We start from the raw sequence: 12630 nt of genomic DNA on the forward strand, positions 1-12630 counted from the left end.
AATCCAAAACCTCCTACTCTAAGTTGAAGCATTGTAATCCAGGGACTGGGCCCGAGATATGTGACAAGCTAGCAATGAGGGGCTAGTAACTGCGCATTGCACTGTTCTAGGTGTTAGGTTGCGAGGTTGAAAATTGATATTGTGCAGAGGAAAACTAAGGCTTGGCTGATGTAGGAGAATGAGGCTTAAAGACAAAAGGCTTCATTTTATTCCAAAAAAAAAGTTTACAAGCAAAGGAGTGGGATCCTTTAGCTGTCACTTTTAGAAGTTTTCTAGAGAGGAATTGAGCTAGAATATAGGTATTTGAATGATTTTGTAATTAATTCAAGTAGTTCAGACTTAGTTGAGATTCTCGAGGAGAATAGCAAGCAGTGTAGGTATTTATCTAAGATTAGATAGATTTGATCCATTGATTAAGGATCAGATTGTTTGATGTAAAGTATTTATGTAAGTTTTGAACTATTGTAAGAGGATTTGGCTGGACTTGGTTATGGAGAATTAGACTGTAAAAGAATTGAAATATCTCTGTATCTCTGTGTATTTATGCATGAAAGATTAAATCTCGGAGGTTGAATTCCTTCGAAGTATCTCTATGTATTGTTGAATTCCAGTTTGGCTTGTAAACTTAGAGTTCTGTATGATCTGGTGTTCTCATGTTTAAATTCCTAAGTCACTGTGTATTAAGTTAAGTCGAATGTGTTTTGACCCCTGGAACATTAATTATCATAACTTTGAATTCATTAGTGAAGAACTAAACCTGGCGAAAGCGCTAAAATCATAGCGGAAGGAGGAAAAAGTCTGATAAACTTATGAGGAAAACTGAAGAAGCCTAGAACCATCTAATCGATAGAATCATTAGATCTACGGTAGTCACTTGCAAATCAACATTGAGGTTTAACCCAAAACCGGATGCGATATTTCAACAAACTGGGTTAATAGTGAAGTTGATTTGGGTTGTCTGATTAGAGGAGCGACATCCAACGGATATCGCGTGGAAAAGTAAACGGTGGTAAATAAAATTTTCAGACTTGATGAGCAATTCAACTATGGCTTAATTCCATTGAAGTCCGGATGATTGTAACCGTCCGTTGTGGAGGCCACAATCCAACAATAGTTGCATGGTAAAAGTATCCGCTAGTTAATCCACATTTCGGACCCGAGAAATTATAAGCTGGAACTTTGTTTTCTTTCAGTTCCATGAGAGAGGTAGAGGACTGCGGAAAAGGCAGACCTAAGAAGTTTTTCAATGATGGTGTTAATTCCCTTCGATTCCCGGTAAGTGAAGACTGCTATTTTCTTGGTAAAATTTAGCAATTCGACTATTTTAGTAGAATATCTAAGTTTGGAGGTGGATGACTGAAACTCCAAGGGAAATAGAAGAAGAACTTCCATCTACGCTTGAGGAGATCCTTTCAGGATTTGAATGATTATCCATTACACCTACAACCAGACCACCATTTGTGGTATCAGAGAAGTTTACTGACACTGAACAGGATCTGAAGGATCAGAAAAAGAAATCCAACATGACTTTTAGAGTTGGGGGAAGAGGTGGTGGCCAAAGAAGAGGAAGACCAATTGCAAATGCTGAAGTGTTGGAAGCTATGCAATAGATGCAAGCTAGATTGGAAACAATGGAAATGGGAAGAGATGCATATGCTGGTGATGTTAGTGAACTTGAAGTTGGAGTTGCAGAAGATGAGGAACTTACAAATGTAACTCCTAAAATGAGATTCTTTAAGTTAGTATTGAGATCCACATCTAATCCTAGACTTGAAGTTTCAATCTATACATGAAGCTTAACCCCTGAATAATTGATAGACTGGATTAATGACATGGAGAAATTCTTTGATTATGAAGAAACAGAAGAAGGAAACATAGTGAAGTTTGCTATCACAAAACTTAAAGGACATGCAACACTTTGTTGGGATGGAGTGCAGGGAGAAAGAAGAAGACTTGGTAAACAACCAATTAAGAATTGGAACATAATGGTGGCAAAGCTGAAAAGTAAGTTTTTTCCAAGTGATTATCAACAAACATTATTTAGACAGATGCAGAATCTTAGATAGAGGTCTATGAAAATAAAGGAATACACAGAGGAATTCTACAAAGTGAGTATAAGAGTAGGACAAATCCAAGATACAGATGAGAAGATTGCAAGGTATGTGAATGGTCTTAGAATGGAGATCCAAGATGAGATAAGTGTACTGTCTCCTAAAACAGTAGAAGAGACTTATCATATGGTATTGAAGGGTGAAGAAAAACTCATGAGGAAGCAGTCTGCCAAAAATAAAGGTAATTTCTGAGGAAAGGGAAGTCAAGGTGGTAGAGGAAGGTTTACAACCCCTAGAGATGGAACTAGCAGCAACTCAAGTAAGCATGCACACGTAGGAGGTGATGCAAGTGGCAGAGGGAGTTTTTCTAGAGGAAGAGGAGGCAGAGGTAGAGGAAGAGAAGTCAGATGTTACAGATGTAACAAGCTAGGACATAGAGCCTATGAGTGCCCAGAAAACATAGGAATGAATCAGAGGAATGAAATTGTTGCTAAGACTGAAGAGGAAGCAGCAAAGGTAATAGAAGAAGAAAATGTACCAGAGAAAGGAGAGTCTTTGGTAGTTAACAAAGTTTTGTTAAAGCCAGCTAAGGAAATTGTTGAACCAGCATAGAGAAAAACCTTGTTCAGGACTGTGTGCAAGGTTCAAGGGAAGTGTTGTCAGATGATAATTGATAGTGGTAGTACAGATAATTTGGTCTCCACAGAAGTGGTGGAGAAGTTGAAATTGAAGACCAAGAAGCACCCAACGCCTTACAAGGTGGCATGGCTTCAAAAGGGGTATCAGTTGATAGTGAATGAGAAGTGTGAAGTGGAGTTGCAGTTGGGAAAATACAGAGACAAAATTCTGTGTGATGTGATGCCTACGGATGTGTGCACATATGGTTGGGAAGGCCTTGGCAGTATGATAGAGGAGATATGCATGATGGGAAGAAGAACACATATAAATTTAGCAAAGATGGTGTTAATCATACATTGCTGCTTATGGAAGAAGATGATGCATCGAAGAAACCTGATCCAAGACCCTTTTGCTGAGTGGAAAGGAGTACTGTAGCAGATGGAAGAATATTAGGTAAGTTTTGTATTGGTTTGCAAACCCAAGGTAATAATAACTTCCACTAAAGTTTCTAATTTACCAATTGAAATTCAAGAGATGCTCGATAGTTATTGTGATATCGTTGTAGATGATTTTCCTGATGAGTTACCACACATTAGAAAAATCATCCATCATATAGATTTGATTCCAGGAGAAAATCTACCTAATAAAGCAGCTTACAAGATGACTCCCACAGAGAGAGAAGAAACCACGAAACAAGTTTAGGAACTGTTAGACAAGGGACTAATTAGAGAGAGTTTGAGTCCTTGTGCAATGCCAACAGTGTTGGGCCCAAAGAAAGATGGAGGCTGGAGAATGTGCACTGATTCAAGAGTAATCAATAAGATAACAATTAGGTACATATTTCCTTTACCTATAATTGAATATTTGATGGATTTTTTGAGTGGAGCAAGATATTTTACAAAGTTAGATTTAAAAAGTGGTTATCATCAAATCAGAATTAGAGAGGGAGATGAGTGGAAAACTGATTTTAAAACAAATGAAGGATTGTATGAATGGATGGTAATGCCTTTTGGTTTTTCAAATGCTCCCAGTACATTTATGAGACTCATGAATGAAGTTTTGAAAGAATTTATAGGTAAATTTGTAATAGTATATCTGGATGATATATTAGTTTATAGCAGATCAAAAGAGGAACATGTGAGACATCTGAATTATGTCTTATAGAGGCTACAACAAGAGAAATTATTGTTAAATTTAAAGAAATGTTCATTCATGAATTAGGAGTTGGTGTATTTGGGTTTTGTTGTTTTTGCTGAGGGGTTAAAGATGGATCCTGAGAATATCAAGGCAATCATGGAGTGGCCTTCACCAAAAATTGTCTTTGAGGTAAGAAGTTTTCACGATCTTGCTAGTTTTTATAGGAAATTCATAAGGAATTTTAGTAAGATCAATGCTTCTATTATTGATACTATAAAGAAGGACAGACAACCATTTAAATGGACTATTGAAGCAGAAAGGAACTTCCAGTTGTTGAAGAGAAAGATTTCTGAGAAACCTATTTTGATTTTTCTTGAATTTAATAAACTTTTTCAAGTGAAGTGTGATGCCAATGGAGAAGCCATTGGAGCTATTTTAAGTCAGGAGGACAGACCTGTAGCTTATTTTAGTGAAAATCTGAATGAGTCAAAGAAGAAATATTCTTCTTATGACAAGGAGTTTTATGCAGTGGTGCAGTCTTTGAAGAAGTGGAGACATTACTTGATGTCTAAGGAGTTCATACTGTATTCAGATAACCATGCATTACAATACATTATGCAATAGCCAAAGCTTAACCAGAAGCATGCAAAATGGGTAGAATACCTTCAAATTTTTAATTTTGTGTTAAAACATATAACTGGTCAATCAAACAAAGTAGAAGATGCCTTAAGTAGAAAAAGCATTTTCGTGCAAGAAAGTAAAATTCAAGTGTTGGGGTTTGATTTTCTTAAGGAATTATATGAGAAAGATCTAGATTTTAAAGAGGCATTTGAAGCTTGTAGAAATCCTGTTTTGTTAGATATAAGTAATTGGCTAGATTATTTCATGCAAAAGGGACTGTTATTTAAAAGAAATCAGCTGTGCATACGAAATTGTTCTATGAGATAAAATTTCATCAAGGAGAAACATAGTGGTGGAGTTGGAGGACATTTTGGTGGAGACAAGACTTATGAGCAGTTGAACCAGTTTTATTTCATACCGAAGATGAGAGTTGAAGTAGAAAAGTATGTGAAGAATTGTAAAGTCTGTCAATATGCAAAGGGAAGGAGCAAAAACATAGGTTTTTATGTTCCATTACCTATTCTAGATAGGCCTTGGGATATGATAAGTATGGACTTTGTTTTGGGTTTCCCAAAAACTCAAAGGGGACATGATTCAATTTATGTAGTAGTTAACAGATTTTCAAAAATGACACATTTTATTCCATGTTATAAAACCAGTGATGCTACTCATGTTGCTAACTTGTTTTTTAAGGAAATTGTAAGGTTGCATGGGTTACCTAAGAGAATTGTTTCAGACAGAGATACCAGATTTGTTGGTCATTTTTGGAGGACTTTGTGGAAGAAAATTGGTACTAAACTGAGCTTCAGTTCCACATATCATCCTCAGACTAATGGGAAGACTGAAGTTGTGAATAGAAGCTTGGGTAATCTTCTAGGAAGACTTGCAGCTGAACATCCAAAACAATGGGATCAAGTTTTGGCACAGGCTGAATTTGCTTATAACGATTCTCCTAATAGGAGTATAGGGCAGAGTCCATTCCATCTAGTTTATGGAATGCACCCAAGAGGAGTGTCTGAATTGAGAAATTTGGGTAAAGCTAAAATGAGGAGTGATCTAGGAGAAGATTTTGCTTTAGAGATTCAAGTAGTTCATGAATAGGTAAAACAATAGCTACAGGACAACAACACAAAGTACAAGAACAAAGCAGATTTGAAGAAGAAAGAAGTAAATTTTGAGGTTGGAGATTTGGTTTTGGCACATCTAAGGAAGGAAAGATTTCCAAAAAGGGAGTATAACAAATTAAAATTCAAGAAGATTGGACCATGCATAGTTTTTAGGAAATTTTCTGCAAATGCATATGAAATTGAGTTACCTGTTGGTATTGGAATATCTCCAATTTTCAATGTTGCTAATTTGCACAGGTATGAAAAAGTACAGGCAAATGAAACAACAGAATACAAGGAAGAACAAGAGGTGGATTGGGTAAAACAGTGACCTATAGCGAAGGTATTGCAACTAGAGAAGATATTGTATAAAAGACTGTTTAAGAAAACAAGGGGACAAGAGTATTTTCAGTACTTGGTCAAGTGGAAAGATCAACCAATCGATGATTCTACCCAGGTGACAGAAACCATGCTACAAAAATTGGGTCGTTCTGTAGAAGAGCTCATGGATAGGAGCCCATGAAGAATTTTGTCCTTAGGAGTTTGATGCAGGAGCATGAAGCTTAAAGACAAAAGGTTTCATTTTATTCCAAAAATCCAAAAAAAAATTACAAGCAAAGGAGTGGGATCCTTTAGCTGTCACTTTTACAAGTTTTCTATATAGGAATTGAGCTAGAATATAGGTATTTGAATGATTTTGTAATTAATTCAAGTAGTTTAGACTTAGTTGAAATTTGCGAGGAGAATATCAAGTAGTTTAGGTATTTATCTATGATTAGATATATTTGATCTATTGATTAAGGACTAGATAGTTGGATGTAAAGTATTTATGTAAGTTTTGAACTATTGTAAGAGGATTTGGCTGGACTTGGTTATGGAGAATTAGACTGTAAAAGAATTGAAATATCTCTGTATCTTTGTGTATTTATGCATGAAAGGTTAAATCCCGAAGGTTGAATTCCTTCGAAATATCTCTGTGTATTGTTGAATTCCAGTTTGGCTTGTAAACTTAGAGTTCTGTATGATCTAGTGTTCTCATGTTTAAATTCCTCATTCACTATGTATTAAGTTAAGTTGAATGTGTTTCGACCCCTGGAACTTTAATTAGCTAAACTATGAATTCATTAGTGAAGAGCTAAACCTGGCGGAAGCGCTAAAATCATAGCGGAAGGAGGAAAAAGTCTGATAAACTTGTGAGGAAAACTGAAGAAGCCTAGAACCATCTGATCGATAGAACCGTTAGATCTACGGTAGTTGCATGCAAATCAATGTCAAGGTTTAACCCAAAACCGGATGCGATATTTCATCAAACTGGGTTAATAGTAAATTTGATTTGGGTCGTCTGATTAGAGGAGCGAGATCCAACGGATATCACGTGGAAAAGTGAACGGTGGTTAATAAAATTTTCAGACCCGATGAGCAATTCAACTATGGCTTAATTCCATTGAAGTCCAGATGATCGTAACCATCCATTGTGGAGGTCGCAATCAAATCGTAGTCGCATGGTAAAAGTATCCGCGGGTTAATCTAGATTTCAGACCCGAGAAATTATAAGCTTGAACTTTGTTTTCTTTTAGTTCTGCGAGAGAGGTAGAGGACTATGGAAAAGGTGGACCCAAGAAGTTTTTCAATGTTGGTGTTAATTCCCTTCGGTTCCAAGTAAGTGAAGATTGCCATTTTCCGGGTAAAATTTAGCAATTCGGCTGTTTTAGTAGAATATCTAAGTTTTGAGGTGGATGACTGAAACTCCAAGGGAAATAGAAGAATAACTTCCACCTGCACTTGAGGATATCATTTCAGGATTTGAACAATTATCCGTTACACCTGCAACTAGACCACCATTGGCTAAGAAACTCTTGATAATGGTCCTCACTACTGGGAAAAATTACGCAGAGGCCACTGGGAGGCAGGATTGTACAGTTTAAACAGCGAGTGACAGATGCAAGATGGGACCTTGGGAGGTAGGTCTACATAATTTTCATAGGCAAGGTAGGACTCGACAACAAAGGGGCCTGGAAGGAAAAGTTTGCATAGTTCTTTAGATCATTGAGTCTCGGCTTAGGGAGGACACTGAGGAGACATTTTTGTGCAGTTCTAGGCAGCAAGGTAGGCTTGTTCTTCTTCATAGTGGGAGGTTCCTGTAGGTAGGAAAGAAGCTTGATGGCTGATCATGAAAAGTGTGGAGTTCAGGTGAGGCTGGAGGAAGCTACTACGTAATTCTGGGGATGAAGGTAGGCTTCTTAGCTCTGGAATTATGCAGTACAACTACCTTGGGGGATAGTGACTGCGAATTGCACAATTCGAGGAAGCAAGGTTGCATCACTGAGTGTTGAGATTGCGTAATGCACAATTTATTCGGGGTTCAATGAAGGTAATTTTCCTGGTCGGAAGAATTTTTGGAGAAATGAGTAAGTGCGGGAGAGAGGTGACCCTGTGAGGAACCTAAACTTGTGATAACACACTTAGCGTACTTCGACGACATGACAACATAAACCACCAAAATAACAAGACAAACCATTACCCTCTACTGAGACTATCCTAGGACAAAAGCAACAAATGTGGCACTTAGGGTGGACTTAGGATGACCATGATGAAACTTGTGCACTAGTGCTTAAAATGTTGTGTATGATTTTGATAGTCGTTTTCATATCTAGGACAACTTGAATACTCAAAGACCAAACTTTGCAATCACCAGGAAAGGACCACAAACAAGGTAAAACAATCAAACATGCCAAAAGACAACAATTGATCGAACAAGCAAAAAAGGTGAAAAGACTCTAAGAGAGCTCATGGAATGAGCTTAGGTGTTTGCAACCAGAAAGGGAAAGAAAAAGGAAGGCTCTAAAATTTGAATGCAAGCCCAAATTTTGGAGGTTGTTGCAATCAATAAAACACTTGGCGACACATTAGTTGAATACCAGCTTCTCTATCTTTGTTAATTTTTTAGTGCAGGGCCTTGGTCCTTCAGAGAGTATTGATTCATCATGTAGATCACTTTCTCTTCTCCACTTACCCCATGGGAAAAGATCCTTTCCTTTGTACCTTCTCAGTTGAACACAACACAAGATTCAACCAAATCATAATGTTTCAAATTAGGAAGGGTAGTTTATCTTGAAATCTTATGATTTTCAAAGTATAGTTTTCATCTTTGATGTTGCTCCATTGCTAGCAGGCCTGGATAGTACTCTGGTGAAGTAACGTAGGAACACAAGCATTGCTTCATTGGAAACGAGCCTGGACAATACCCCAGTGGAGTTTCCTACTTCACCACTCTGCATAGGAAGCCTTTCTCTTCTTTTTCCTTTATTTATTTATTTAAAGAGAATTGTGCATAGGCACTTATTTATTTTTGGGTGGAAGAGGGATCTCGACTTATTGAGAGCAGGAGAGGTTGTTCCTTCAGAGAAGCATATAACGACCTTTGATTTAATTTTTCTCATTTAGATTTTCCCCTTATCCATTTCTACTAGTTGGATAAGCTTAAAAACACCAAAGGAGAAAACTGAGTATAGGCATGAGGTTGCCAGACTGGATACAGTTCACGGTTGGGACAAAACTCTCCTTATGGATGGATCATATTTTCCGTCAGAACTTCATCAGTAAAATGTTACAACAAAAAAAAAGAAGGTGGACATAGGACTGGCCAAGGGTTGCAGTGTCAGAAGAATCTTTGAATTTCAGCCACGCACGCATTTGGAAGCCAAAACACAGTAAGACACAATGCTTATTCACATCAGTAAAATAACAGAAAACCAAAGAAAACGTAAAAAACAAACAACCAAAGAATATGTACATAGTGTGGGGCACAACCCCAAATCTTCATTGAAAACAATATTTCAAGTCTTGGCCATTGATAGGGAGAGAGTCAATATTCTCGGTAAGTGATTGAATATGATACCTATATTGGCCAAGATTTTCATGGATAGTGTATGGACCAATCCACAGGGGTTGAAACTTAGTGTGCATGCCTTTGTCTTCATGGGCTTTATCCCACTTCAAGACTGAGTCGCCCACACTAAAGCTAGTCTTCCTTGTAGACTTTTTTTCAAACCATCTCTTGATATGGTTCTGATGGGGTGAAAACGTTTCTTTTACTTTTAGCCTTTCTTCCTGTAACTTGTGCAAAGTGTCCATCCTATGCTGAACTCAAAGACAAGGCTTGCCTTGGGATTCTTGGGACAATTGGAGAGTAGGAAAGTATATGTTTGGTGAAAGGATGACTTCCTTTCCATACGTTAGGAAGTAATGGGAGGTATTTGGCGAAGACTTAGGTTTAACTCGGTAAACCCATAAAGAGTTCACCAAAGAGGAGTGCCAATTTTGCTGCTCAAAGAATATGGTGTTCTTTATGATGTGAATGATGTCCTTATTTGTGGATATGGCAATACCATTCCCTTGTGGATAATAGTTAGTAGAATGCTTCAAAATAATACCATTTTGTAATGCAAAATCATAAAGCTTTAACGAAGAAAAGTACGTTGCATTGTCAAAAACAAGTGATGTAGGAACATCGAACCTAGAAATGATATCCTGTTGTAGAAAGTTGATGACTTCCTGATCGTTCACTTGTTTCAGTGAAACTGCCTCTATCCACTGCGTGAAGTAATCTATAGTAGTCATGATATAGCAATGTTGCTTCGATGAATGAGGGAAAATCTCCCCGATGATAACTAAGCCCCACTATTGGATTGGTTCTTCCATTGCAACAAGATGCAACGGGGCTGCTGACTTTTGATTTCTGTGAGCGCACCTTTGACAGACCGGACACTTGCAGGCATAGGAATGATCATCCTTGAATAATGTAGGACAATAGAAACAGACTCACATGACTTTGTGTGCTATGGTGTTATCCGCAAAGTGTCCCCTAGCTAGTTCGTCATGGACATCATGTAAAACCTTATATGAATCTTGTGCCTCCATGCACCTAAGAAAAATCCCATTATGGTGCTTTCTGTAAAGCACCCCATGCACCAGCTGATATGATAAAGCTTATAGTCAAAGTTCCCTCTTCTGCTGCATATAAAAAGGAGAGGGGACGGTACCATGCCCAAGGTATCAACGTACATCTGCATACCAAGAGTTTCCATCTAAAGTGGGAGAGGCTCACTCAACATTGTGTGTTTCTATTTCTTGCTCCTAGCCTGCAAGATCTTCTTCTTCCTCTTGTGCATTGACTACTTCTGCTGCTAACCAAAAAATACCATGACCCTTAATGGTGTGAACTGGTTTAATGTCAAGATCGTATTCTTGTACTACGGTTACCCAATTCTCCCTTCACTCACCCAACTCTTAATGAACTAGCAGTGATATGATTGTTGGGTGTGGAACAAAGATAATACAATGGTTTTTCAACAAATAGGGTCTGAAGTGCTTCACCGCCTTGTATACTACATAAGCTTGCTTTTCCACGGTGGGATAGTTGAGCTCTAGTCCTTGCAGGCTTGCTTTCATGAAGGAGATAGGTCGCTCATTGTTCAACTCATCCTTCTGAGTGAGCACAACAATGAGAGAAGTGTCAGAAGCGAAAGTGTAGAGCAAGAAATATTTGTTGAAGTCTAGGTTGTATAATGCTGGTGCTCATGCTATTGCTTAATTTATACAGGCGAACACATCATTTTCCCTTTTCCCCAACTGTAGACTGCATTCTTCATGATCATCTCCAATATAGGCTTGATGATCTCAGCATAGTTGAAGATGAACATTATGAGGAAATTGATCTTCCCCAAGAAATACTGCATGGATTTCTTGTTCACAGCGTGAGGAATTTGCGTGATAGTCTGAACTTTGTCCGGATCTACCTTGATCCCACTTTTAGCAATAATATGTCCAAGCAGGTTACCCTCAAACACTGTGAATATTCTCTTCTTGGGATTGAAGGATATCCCCTATTTCTAGCATCGCTCAAAAAAATTCTTGAGGTGGCGCAGGTGATCTGACCACTGTTTTGAGAACACTCTTAAATCATCCAGGTAGACCACTACACTCTATTTGATAATCCCACAGAAAGCGATGTCCATTGCATGTTGAGATGTTTCACCTGCATTAACTAGCCCAAACGACATTCTGCAAAACGTGAATGTACCCCACTTAGTACGGAATGTATTTTTGAGTATGTCAGGCTCTGCTACGAGAAACTATTTATAACCAGAAAAACCATCTAGCAAGGAAAACATCTATGCTCCAGATATTGTCTACAATATGTGTTCTCTGGAAGGTACTGGCTAGTTGTCTTTGTCCGAGGCACGATTGAGATTGCCGAAATCTACACACAAGCAGATCTCCCTTGACTTCTTCCTATTAGGGACTAAATTATACACCCATGTCTAATGTTGCAATTTATAGATGATCCGCACATCCAACAACTTTGTCATTTCCTTTTGTATGAGGGTCTCAAGTGTTGGATGAAATATTATCAGTTTCTGTTGAAAAGGCTTGGCCCTTCTTTGATCTGTATTACATACTGGATTATTCGTGTTTCATATGTATTAATATCATCATACATCCACATGAAGACATCATGATAATTGTTCAAAAGGCAGATAAATGCATGCCACTCTCGTGGTGTACAACAAGTACCGAGATTAAGATACTTCAGATCTTCTTCTGTTCCCAGATTGATCTATTCATGTGACAATGTAGAGCTATGGGTCTTAGCATTCACAAGGTCCCTAAAACTGGTTGTGTGGGTCGTACAACTTCTCCAGTGATTCCACACCCTTGGGGATAAGGTTTCCTTTGCTTGTACTAGCTGCGTCTTGCAGATTCTGCTCGTGCTCATCCTCATCTATCGCTGCATCCTTGAAGATGTCAGTGTTGGCCATGAAATGCAGTATCTGTTGATCATCATAAAAAATGCGTAAGTTAGTGATGTTGTCTGGGACAGATGGTTTATAAAAAATCTCAATAGAAAAATTGTCCCTTAACGGTAACATCCTAGCAGCTGTGTTTTCCAAGGCATCTGCAACTGCATTACACATTCTTGGTACTGAAATAATATTGAAAGCTTGGAAGTGAGAAATGAGTCACCATACCTCTTGTTGATAACTCTTAAGATGAGGTGACACACAATGTATAGTGTTACACACCCGAGGCACCAC

The sequence above is a fragment of the Pinus tabuliformis genome, chromosome 5_2 (assembly GCF_031772625.1).
Source record: "Pinus tabuliformis cultivar Carrire ecotype Pingquan chromosome 5_2, CPIR1, whole genome shotgun sequence".
NCBI lineage: Eukaryota > Viridiplantae > Streptophyta > Pinopsida > Pinales > Pinaceae > Pinus > Pinus tabuliformis.